Below are 12,590 nucleotides of genomic sequence, written 5' to 3' on the forward strand. Positions count from 1 at the left end.
AAAAGTCACTTCTTTAAAAGTGTCATTAAAGAATAAGAGGTTACATAAAATAAAGAGTCTTCATTTAATGAACCATTAAGCTCATAAGTTATGAAATGAAAGGTCTTGAATAGTTTCAATACTTGCCCTCAAGTTTTGGAATTTGCAAAGTCTTACACCCTAATACTTTGATTTCCAAATTGAACCTTAGAATTTTAAAAGTTTAAAATTCAACCCTTATACTATTATTATATTAAAAGTTTAAATATATAGATATGTATAAGAATAAGTCAGTCTTACCGTTAGTAGGCCTCATTCACGAAGCCGGTCTATAAGGGGGTTATAAGGTTGTTGCCTATAAAATGGCAGCTTAATGGGTGTCCACTCTCACCCACCGCTTCCTTGACTGGAGGAGGGTCGTTAGCCGAACGGGTAGGACAAGGACTTTAAATCTTCATTAAAAGTATAATGAAATTATAAAGTAACTACACTTTAATAATTCCCAATCTTAGTTACTTTAGGAAAATGTGAATTAGGTGCTAACCCATGAAATTACACTTTGTACCTTACCAAGTCGTTAGTGGAGCGCGTGTGGTTAACCGGCACACTAACAAGGACTAATAAGAGTAACAAAGGGTAACTTAATTTTATCATAGATCGGTGGAGCGCGTGTGGTTAACCAGCACATCGATTAGGTGATAAAAAGTTAAGGGTACCAAGTCAATTTGCATGGTTATTCACACCTTGTTTGTGATCCTCGGCATCCCGGTCACAAACTTGAGAGGGCACAATCGAGATTCAAACATGCCATTGAAAGTTCAATGTATCTCAAAAGATCTAGGAATTTCAAATCCAATAAAACTTAATAATTTAATTTCGTTTTCGTGGTGGAAATTGGTAAATCGTCATTTACCTACCTTCAAATATTTTATAGCTTGGATTACGGCATCCCTCTTCCAACTATAAATAGTTTGTTGGGTCCTATCCTTAATACTTCATTTGGGTGACTTATTAAGGACTCTTTATCTAATAAAAGTTGTCTTTCTTTCTTTTCAGATGTCTTCCAACACTGCTACTGGCTCAAACCCTACAAGCTCCTTTTCGCTAATGAACTTGTGTGGGAAAATCACTTTTGATGGTTCAAATTTCAATGAATGGATCAGGAACATCAGAATGATTACTCGCTATGAGGGCAAAGAGTATGTCCTTGATAAGGAGCTAAAGGTTATTGATGAGTCAACTGCTACTCCTGAGGAGATTGCTGAGTACACTACCCATGAGAAAGATGCCACTAAGGTATCTTGCATCATGTTGGCCACAATGACAGCAGAACTCTAGAAATCCTATGAATATTTCTACCCTTTTGAGATGCACCAGGATCTGATGGATAGGTACCATCACAGTGCTCATCAGGAGAGGTATGAAATCATTTCCTCCATGATAACAGCTAGGATGAGAAAGGGAGAATCCCTCAGCGGTAACTTGCAGAAAATGCAAAGGTTCGTGGACCGGTTATTGAAGCTTAATGTGGACTTTCCTGAGGACATGGCGATTGACATCATTCTCCATTCCTTATCTCCAAGTCATGATCAGTTTCGTATGACTTATCATATGAACAAGGAGGAAGTCACACTAAGTAAACTTCAAGGACTTTTAAGGACCACTGAAAGTGGCCTTAAATCAGCTGTTACACCTACTCCTACTACCGCCCCTGTCTTGGCAATTGGGCAGGGAAAGGGGAAGAAGAGAAACACCCCTTCAAAGGGTACCAAGGGAAAGTCTATTGATGGCTCCTCTTCAAGTGGAACCAAGAAAGGTTCCATTCCTCCTTCTTCAAACCCAAAGGAAGCACAATGCTTCTACTGTTAGGAAAAGGGGCACTGGAAACGAAGCTGCCCCAAATACTTGCAGGACGTAAAGGATGGGAAAGTTAAACCCACCCATGCAGGTATTTACACTATATTGTCTAATAACTCATTGAAAACTAACTCTTGGGTGCTTGATACAGGTTGTGGTATTCACATGTGTACTGATTTGCAGGGCCTAAGAAGAAGTGAGAAAGTGGAGCACGGGAAGATAAACTTAATCATAGGGAATAGGAAAGCATCACATGTTACCAAGATAGGAGTTTATTCTTTATTGCTTAATAATGGGTTAATGTTAGATTTGAATAAATGTTATTACTCGTCTGAAATGGCGAGAAATATTATTTCCTTTCATGGCTTGTACAAACAAGGGTTTTCCTTTTCGTTTGATAATGATAATGGTGCTATTAATGTTTATTACAATGATGTATTTTACTTTAAAGCATTACCTTGTGATGGTGTATATGAAGCTGTGAATGTTGTAGATAATCTAGGAAATAATGTGTTGTGTATTGATTCTTCAGATAGCTTAGACAATCATCTTTGTGGCATTGTCGTCTTGGACATGTCAACAAGAAGCGCATAGGCCAACTCCAAAAGGCTGGAGTTTTGGAATCATTTGATCTAAAGTCGGATGATAGTTGCGAGTCTTGTTTACTTGGAAAAATGACAAAGTCACCCTTCACTGGTACTTGTGAGAGGGGTGAGGGCTTGTTGGACCTCATACACACTGATGTGTGTGGACCCTTCAAGAGTGCCACAAGAGATGCTAATCGGTATTATGTGACTTTTACTGATGATTATAGTAGATATGGATATATCTATTTAATCAAGCATAAGTCAGAGACCTTTGAGAAATTCAAAGAGTTTAAGCAGGAAGTGGAGAATCAACTGGGCAGGAACATCAAGATGCTCCGATCCGATCGGGGAGGATAGTATCTTAGTATTGAGTTTCTTGACTATATCAAGGAGTGTGGGATTGTCTCACAATTGACACCTCCTAGGACACCACAACTGAATGGTATAGCAGAGAGGCGCAATCGAACCTTATTGGACATGGTTCGTTCCATGATGAGTCGAGCTTCGTTACCAATCTCATTCTGGGGGTATGCCTTAGAGACTGCCGCCCACATCCTTAATCTAGTCCCTACAAAGAAGGTTGCCAAAACACCTCATGAGATATGGACTGGGAAAGTTCCCATCTTGGACCACATCAAGATTTGGGGTTGCGAGGCTTTCGTAAGGCGCGAGTCTCACGACAAGCTCGAACCTCGAAGCGAGAGGTGTATTTTCATAGGCTACCCACAGAAATCCTTTGGTTACCTCTTCTACAGACCCAGTGAGAATGTGGTCTTTGTGGCTAGGAGAGGAGTCTTTCGGGAGAGAGAATTTATAAACCAAGGAGAAAGTGGGAGGCAAATTGACCTTGAAGAGCTTCAAGAGTCAAGCAGTGAAGGAACCTCAAACACTAGCAACCAACCTGAGGAGGAAACTCCTGTTGATCCGATAGATGAGCCCATACCTCTAAGGCGTTCCACGAGAGTTAGGAATGCACCTGAGTATTACTATGGTTTCCATATTACTGCGGAAGGTGATGCGCTTATCAGTGATAGTACACTAGTAAGTCTGGATAAACCTAACAGCTACACGGAAGCCATGGCAGACCCTGAGGCTGCTAAATGGAAAGAGGCTATGGACAGCGAGATACAGTCCATGTATGACAATCAAGTTTGGAACTTGGTTGACAATGTACCAGGTCGTAAGACAGTTGGGTGCAAATGGATCTTCAAGAAGAAGACCGACATGGATGGTAATATACACACTTATAAGGCGCGACTGGTTGCAAAGGGCTATTCTCTAACTCTGGGAGTTAATTATGATGAGACCTTTTCACCAGTAGCAAAGATTAAGTCTATTAGGGTTATGCTAGCCATTGCTGCATTTCATGACTATGAAATATGGCAAATGGATGTTAAAACTGCTTTCCTTAATGGAAAGTTGGCTGAGGATGTTTACATGGCTCAGCCAGAGGGTTTTGTCAATACAAAGTACCCTAATAGAGTGTGTAAGCTTGAGAAATCCATTTATGGATTAAAACAAGCACCTCGCAGATGGAATCTTTGCTTCGATGAGAAAGTCAAAGAGTTTGGTTTTTCGAGGAGTGAGGATGAGTCTTGTGTATATGTTAGGGCTAGTGGGAGTATAGTTAGCTTCTTGGTGTTGTATGTGGATGACATACTACTCATAGGAAATGACATCCCAACCTTGCAGGAGATTAAGTCCTGGCTTGGGAAGTGTTTCGCTATGAAGGACCTTGGGGAAGCTGCCTATATCCTAGGGATAAGGATATTGAGAGATAGGAGTAAGAGACTAATTCGACTTAGTCAGAGTACTTACTTGGATAAGGTACTGAAGAGGTTCAGTATGCAGGATTCCAAGAAAGGGAAATTACCAATCCAGAGTAACGCCAAACTGAGTAAGACTCAGAGTCCGAGTACAGAGGCCGAGATAGCTGAGATGAGTCATGTACCATATGCTTCCGTTGTGGGCTCAATCATGTATGCTATGACTTGTACTCGCCCTGATGTGGCCTTTGCCTTGAGCATGGTCAGTAGATATCAAGGGAATCCTGGCAAGGCTCACTGGACCGCGGTAAAGAACATTCTCAAGTATCTGCGAAGGACTAAGGACTGGGTCCTTACCCTTGGTGGCAGTGATGACTTGAGAGTGGTAGGATACAGCGCTGCTAGCTTTCAGACTGATAGGGATAATTTCCGCTCTCAGTCAGGCTGGGTCTTTATCCTAAATGGAGGAGCAATTACTTGGAAAAGTTCCAAACAGGAGACGGTAGCTGATTCAACTTGCGAATCAGAGTATATAGCAGCAAGCGAGGCAGCAAAAGAGGCGATATGGCTAAATAACTTCATTGGAGACCTTGGAGTTTTACCAACTATAAAAGAGCCAATGGAAATTTTCTGTGACAGTGAAAGTGCGGTTGCCTTAGTGTAACGCCCGTAGATCCGGGCTAGTCAATTTAGAGGCAATGAATGTCGAAAACGAATTTTCGGCAAAGATTATTTATAATAAATAATCTTAACCAAGTTGTAGAATATTTCTCAAGGTTTCCGTACATATAAAGAACTCCGAAATCCGAGTTATAACGAAGAAGTTATGGCCCGTCGAAGTTTTACGGCAAAACCGGCACGGCACCGGGAAGCGTAAATAGTGAATTTACGATGGAGCGACTTTTAGCCTTAGTGATCTAAAAAAAAGTCGTAGAAAACGTTAAACCGAGAGCGTCCGTAAAAAGAACGCCCAAATCTGACTTCGTATGAGGAAGTTATGATTTTTCGAAGTTTCGGCTTAGCAGTGTACAGCCCGAAACTCGAATTTTTGTTCAAGCGGTTTTTGGCTTACGCGACCTAAATGAGAGTTGAAGATCTCATTAATAGGAACTCAACGGTAAAAAGACAGACAAAAACGGAGCTCGTATGCGAAAGTTATGGACAAAGCTTAGTCTCTACTTTTCGAGCGCGGCGAATTCGATACAGTTTTGTAAATCCGAGATAGAATGAGAATTAGCCAACGAGGTCTAAATGAGAGTTGAAGATCTCATTTATAGGAACTCAACGGTAAAAAGACAGACAAAAACAGAGCTCGTATGCGAAAGTTATGGACGAAGCTTAGTCTCTACTTTTCGAGCGCAGCGAATTCGATACAGTTTTGTAAATCCGAGATAGAATGAGAATTAGCCAACGAGGTCTAAATGAGAGTTGAAGATCTCATTAATAGGAACTCAACGGTAAAATGACATACAAAAAAGGAGCTCGTATGCGAAAGTTACGGACGAAGCTTGGAGACTACTTTACTATACAATTCCTATAAATAAGAGATGAACTCTTCATAATTTCCTCACACCTTCAAACCTTTCTTTCTCTTTCTAACCTCCCTAAACCCCTCCCAAGTCTAGGGAACCTCCCTAGCACGAGAAGAAAGCCCCGGAGCGCCCGACGGCTCCGAGAAGAAAAGCTTTCGGCTCGGAAACGCTGCTCCAGCGAAGCCCGGTTTTTAATAAAAACTCGCTGTAAGTGAGCTACGCTTACGCTATTTTTAATATAACTTCTAATTAATTATAGTAACATTATTAGGACCTTAAAACAATTATTTGGGATATTATTATGAGTTATATAAGAGTGTTGTTTAACGCTTATATAATAATAATAATAATAGCTAGACTATTAATTAGTCGCGGTTAACGTTAGACTAAACCCTAGTGGTATTGATACTAGGTTTTGTCGAAGGAAATTGTTTTAAGAGTAACGAAGCGCTGTCTGAGTTTGGAATCATCACTTTAACAGGTGAGTGCATGGTCTCTTTCATCTTACACATAGATATGAAGTATTTTATATAAATTACGTGCTATGTGTGCATATTATCTGAATACTTGCTGTCTATGATGGATGAATGATTTTATACATGTTTTAAATGATTTAAATATATATTTATTTTATATCTACAAATACGTTGGGATAAAACATGGGTAGACGAAATAGTTGGTGTGTGATGAAATAAAATGATGAGAGATAGGTGATGATAGGAAGGTGATGATAATTAGGTGATGGATAGGTGATGATGAATCGGTGATGTAGGATGAAAGATACTATAACCTTGTCCGACAATTTGGAGATGTAGTCATCTACTAGAGTATAGATGGCGACCACGGAATATTCTAGACAACCCGTGGAAACACCAGCAGACTTATAACCTGTAGGTGATGAATTACGAGTCCAGGTGATGTGGTGACTGTATATTCATGCGATGATACTCTAACCCTTACTATGAATTACGAGTTCAGGCGACGTTGTAACTACGTATTCATGCCTTAGGAACGAGCATATAAGGAAATGTGAGGTAGAAAGATGAGAGGTAAATATGATATAGGAGATGACCCTTAAGATAATTCTTTAAGGAATATTAAAGAAGATAACGGGGATGGGTAATCGGGTTGATTGTTTGATGTTTAAATATAATAATTATATTGTTGTGGGTTGAAAACCCTATGTACTCACCAGGTTTCCCAACCTGACCCACTCCAGTTTATTTGTATCACAGGTGTCGATACGAAGCTACTTTGCACTGAGAGATTTAAAAGAGATGTAGATCACTAGTGTAAATGAATGTAAGTTTTGTTTATGCTTATGTTTCTGTATTGACGATGACATCCCAAATGTTTTAACTGAATAAAAATACATTTCTTCGAAAATGCTTTGATAACGTATTTTTCATGTTTTACTGGGAACAAATTCCGCAACATTTTTATTAAAAGAAGTACTCTGATTTTTATAAAGCATAAACAAAAATCGGTCTTTTCTGGCCGTGAAAATGGGGATGTCACAGTTGGTATCAGAGCATTATTTTAAGCGAACTAGGAATATGGATTTATTTATAGACTTAAATTTAGAATGCTAAGCAATGATGGTGAGGAGTGTGTCTAATAAATTTTAGGAAAGTACACCTAAATAGACACGAGCACTAGCTCATTTAGGGAAGATGCCTAAATTGCTTTATGTGCTAAATGATTGTGATGTTTTATGATGTTATCGTTTGATCGGATCTATGGTCTGTTGCCGACCGGATCTGGAAATTTTATGTGTTCAGATTTCTAAACGTTTAAATACGGTATTAGAACTGGCATGTAACTTTTCAGAGTAATAAGCAGGATTACGCGTCTAAATCTTCTCTATCTATATTCTCGTCTCGATGAAATGAATGCATGCTTCCGTGAAAATAACGTCATGGTGAAAGACTCATAGAGAATTGAGTAAATAGAGGAAATGAAAAGGATTATGATAGTGAATGACACCTATCGGAAGATACTGTAAGAGTGGTATCTTGGCTTTAGAAAATGTCAAGCGGTACGTTTAGAGGAGTACGGTACGTCCGAAGTACACCTTCGATCGGCAGGATGATGGAACGATTGGTGTAATTCCTGAAGTTGTCCCATCGTATGGAGTTTCCACCACCAACCGAGTTGAAGCAGAATTGACGATCAAAGATACGCATGAAAGAAGTCCTAGTAGAGTCTAGGAAAAATTATATGATTGTTTGGACACATTTGTATGTGTTAAAATTGTTTTTGTGATAATAACTTGGGGAACTGCGAGACAATACTTGGGACGAGTATGAGTAGGTGTGAATGGTAGTAGAGGCCTATACTACCGGAAGCACATGACTCACGCTTGGATCAGGGAAAGTCACAAGGTTACCAAGAAGCTAGTAATTGATTTCGTTTTATTCGAGTATGTCGTTACCATCGAAGATGATTGTTATTCCGACCGTAGTGGTCATATCAAATTGAGTTCGACTACGATAAGTAGGTTACGTGGTTCAGAGAACCAAGTTTGATGTAGCGTCCGACTTAAACCAAAAGATTGAAATCAAAGCGATCAATAGAAGTATCGCGATTGTCGCTAAAAAGGCTTGTAGCTAGAGATACTAAGTTTTAATATGTGATTATGTCACATTAGAACATGAAGGAAGGTATAGTCTGTTCTGGAATTTAACTCTAAGAGATTTGAGTTTAAGCACACGATGAGAGGTCATTAGAATATGACACATCGGTACGTTGTAGTAACAGAGGAGCTTATCTTAAGCTTTCTAAGAAGAAGAAGGAGTCTCCATCAAGGATCGAGATTGTGACTCGAATGTCATAGTTTGGAGTCTAACGAGTAGGTGCAAGTTCGAGCACCGCTTGCAGTCAAGAAGACCAAGAGTTAGATACACATTTGAAGGAACATAGAAGTTACGATTAATACCTAGGATGAAGAGATAACGTATGGAGTCATTATACAACCCTGTTTCGTTGATGATTTCGGGACGTAATCATCCTAAGGGGGAGATAATTGTAACGCCCGTAGATCCAGGCTAGTCAATTTAGAGGGAATGAGTGTCGAAAACGAATTTTTGGCAAAATATTATTTATAATAAATAATCTTAACCAAGTTGTAGAATATTTCTCAAGGTTTCCGTACATATAAAGAACTCCGAAATCCGAGTTATAACGAAGAAGTTATGGCACGTCGAAGTTTTACGGCAAAACCGGCACGACACCGGGAAGCGTAAATAGTGAATTTACGATGGAGCGACTTTTAGCCTTAGTGATCTAAACAAAAGTCATAGAAAACGTTCAACCTAGAGCGTCCACAAAAAGAACGCCCAAATCTGACTTCGTATGAGGAAGTTATGATTTTTCGAAGTTTCGGCTTAGCAGTGTACAGCCCGAAACTCGAATTTTTGTTCAAGCGGTTTTTGGCTTACGCGACCTAAATGAGAGTTGAAGATCTCATTAATAGGAACTCAACGGTAAAAAGACAGACAAAAACGGAGCTCGTATGCGAAAGTTATGGACGAAGCTTAGTCTCTACTTTTCGAGCGCGGCGAATTCGATACAGTTTTGTAAATCCGAGATAGAATGAGAATTAGCCAACGAGGTCTAAATGAGAGTTGAAGATCTCATTAATAGGAACTCAACGGTAAAAAGACAGACAAAAACGGAGCTCGTATGCGAAAGTTATGGACGAAGCTTAGTCTCTACTTTTCGAGCGCAGCGAATTCGATACAGTTTTGTAAATCCGAGATAGAATGAGAATTAGCCAACGAGGTCTAAATGAGTGTTGAAGATCTCATTAATAGGAACTCAACGGTAAAAAGACAGACAAAAACGGAGCTCGTATGCGAAAGTTACGGACGAAGCTTGGAGACTACTTTACTATACAATTCCTATAAATAAGAGATGAACTCTTCATAATTCCTCACACCTTCAAACCTTTCTTTCTCTCTCTAACTTCTCTCTAACCTCCCTAAACCCCTCCCAAGTCTAGGGAACCTCCCTAGCACGAGAAGAAAGCCCCGGAGCGCCCAACGGCTCCGAGAAGAAAAGCTTTCGGCTCGGAAACGCTGCTCCAGCGAAGCCCGGTTTTTAATAAAAACTCGCTGTAAGTGAGCTACGCCTACGCTATTTTTAATATAACTTCTAATTAATTATAGTAACATTATTAGGACCTTAAAACAATTATTTGGGATATTATTATGAGTTATATAAGAGTGTTGTTTAACGCTTATATAATAATAATAATAATAATAATAATAATAATAATAATAGCTAGACTATTAATTAGTCGCGGTTAACGTTAGACTAAACCCTAGTGGTATTGATACTAGGTTTTGTCGAAGGAAATTGTTTTAAGAGTAACGAAGCGCTGTCTGAGTTTGGAATCATCACTTTAACAGGTGAGTGCATGGTCTCTTTCATCTTACACATAGATATGAAGTATTTTATATAAATTACGTGCTATGTGTGCATATTATCTGAATACTTGCTGTCTATGATGGATGAATGATTTTATACATGTTTTAAATGATTTAAATATATATTTATTTTATATCTACAAATACGTTGGGATAAAACATGGGTAGACGAAATAGTTGGTGTGTGATGAAATAAAATGATGAGAGATAGGTGATGATAGGAAGGTGATGATAATTAGGTGATGGATAGGTGATGATGAATCGGTGATGTAGGATGAAAGATACTATAACCTTGTCCGAAAATTTGGAGATGTAGTCATCTACTAGAGTATAGATGGCGACCACGGAATATTCTAGACAACCCGTGGAAACACCAGCAGACTTATAACCTGTAGGTGATGAATTACGAGTTCAGGTGATGTGGTGACTGTATATTCATGCGATGATACTCTAACCCTTACTATGAATTACGAGTTCAGGCGACGTTGTAACTACGTATTCATGCCTTAGGAACGAGCATATAAGGAAATGTGAGGTAGAAAGATGAGAGGTAAATATGATATAGGAGATGACCCTTAAGATAATTCTTTAAGGAATATTAAAGAAGATAACGGGGATTGGTAATCGGGTTGATTGTTTGATGTTTAAATATAATAATTATATTATTGTGGGTTGAAAACCCTATGTACTCACCAGGTTTCCCAACCTGACCCACTCCAGCTTATTTGTATCACAGGTGTCGATACGAAGCTACTTTGCACTGAGAGATTTAAAAGAGATGTAGATCACTAGTGTAAATGAATGTAAGTTCTGTTTATGCTTATGTTTCTGTATTGACGATGACATCCCAAATGTTTTAACTGAATAAAAATACATTTCTTCGGAAATGCTTTGATAACGTATTTTTCATGTTTTACTGGGAACAAATTCCGCAACATTTTTATTAAAAGAAGTACTGTGATTTTTATAAAGCATAAACAAAAATCGGTCTTTTCTGGCCGTGAAAATGGGGATGTCACACTTAGCTAAGGAACCAAGGGATCACGGGAGATCCCGACACATTGACAGAAAATACCATTTCATTAGACATCGTATAGAAGAAGGACTCCTCGTGGCTAAGAGGGAATCATCTGAGGAGAACCCAGCAGATCCCCTCACGAAGGGACTGACCAGGGTTAAGCATTTACAGCATGCAAGGCGCATCGGGCTGAGGGATGATATTAGTTTTGATAATTAGATAGTTGTGAAACTTGTAAAATGTAATTTACATTTGATGATTAAATAAAAGTTGTTATTTATTTATGAGTAAAGTGTTACTATCTTATGTTAATCGTTTACTATTGTTTCAATTTTGCATGTTTTGACTTCCAGGATAATTATAATTATATTATTCAAACTCTCCACACTCAGTCATACTTAGGAAGTAGGTATTGAATTAAGATTGTCATGAATTGGGTTTGTAGACTGTCTAAGGTGTATTAGACATAGCAATGGTTGCTGCAACATTCATGAGTGCTCATAAGTTCTGAGTATTGGACTCAACCCACGCTCACTTGTATCACTTCATGGAATTTATCTCGAGTGATCGTGAGACGGTAATATCATGTAAATCTTCAAACCTAGAGATATGAGTTGTTGACTATGAATTGGTTATACATTGATTGTACGAAAACGCATTGGTAACTCGATGTTATAAAACGTGCTTTTGTGCATAATTCAATAAGTAGTCAGTACAAGCATATGAGTCGAAGTTTATCTGTTCCTTCTAGGATTAGAAGCGATATCTGGGCCCCTCGATGATTTTGTTTTGACCTATGTATCGGGCCCGGTCAGAACCTAATTGATGTGTTCAATTTAGTTCTATGTCAAACAAATCAGAGATCGAGAAACAACTGCTCGACAATAAGTACGACATTGTTCCATGTATTTGTCCGGCTGATATCTTGAGAGCAGAGGATTATATGATCACTTATCTTAAATGGCGTATCATCATCATCATCTTAGTTCCAAGAGACTTTGAAAGAGCTACGATTGCTAGTCGGATTCTGAAGTCATATTTTCAACTATAATTATTAGACTTATCCAAGTGGGATACTGTTGGATATAATGTCTAAGTCCATAACTATTTTTGGTATGTACTTGACCCGACCCGGCATGGTCCATTTGGGTTGCATGGCATTGCAATAATTGGATAGGCCAAAATGAGACAAAGGACACTTAAGCTATATTAATATATTATAAGTACTAATATATTAATAATATTATTTAATTGGTATTGATCAAAGAATTAATCTTGAATTAATTAAGTGGTCAAAAAGAGACTAATTAAATATATGGGGTTGATTATGTAAATAATCTATTCTTGTATAGTGGACTAATGATCCATGGTTTGTATGGATTGGGTTAAAACCCATAAGGTGCTCCATGGATAGTCCATGG

Source organism: Lactuca virosa, chromosome 7, assembly GCF_052849685.1.
Source record: "Lactuca virosa cultivar CGN04683 chromosome 7, Lactuca_virosa_CGN04683_v6, whole genome shotgun sequence".
Lineage (NCBI taxonomy): Eukaryota > Viridiplantae > Streptophyta > Magnoliopsida > Asterales > Asteraceae > Lactuca > Lactuca virosa.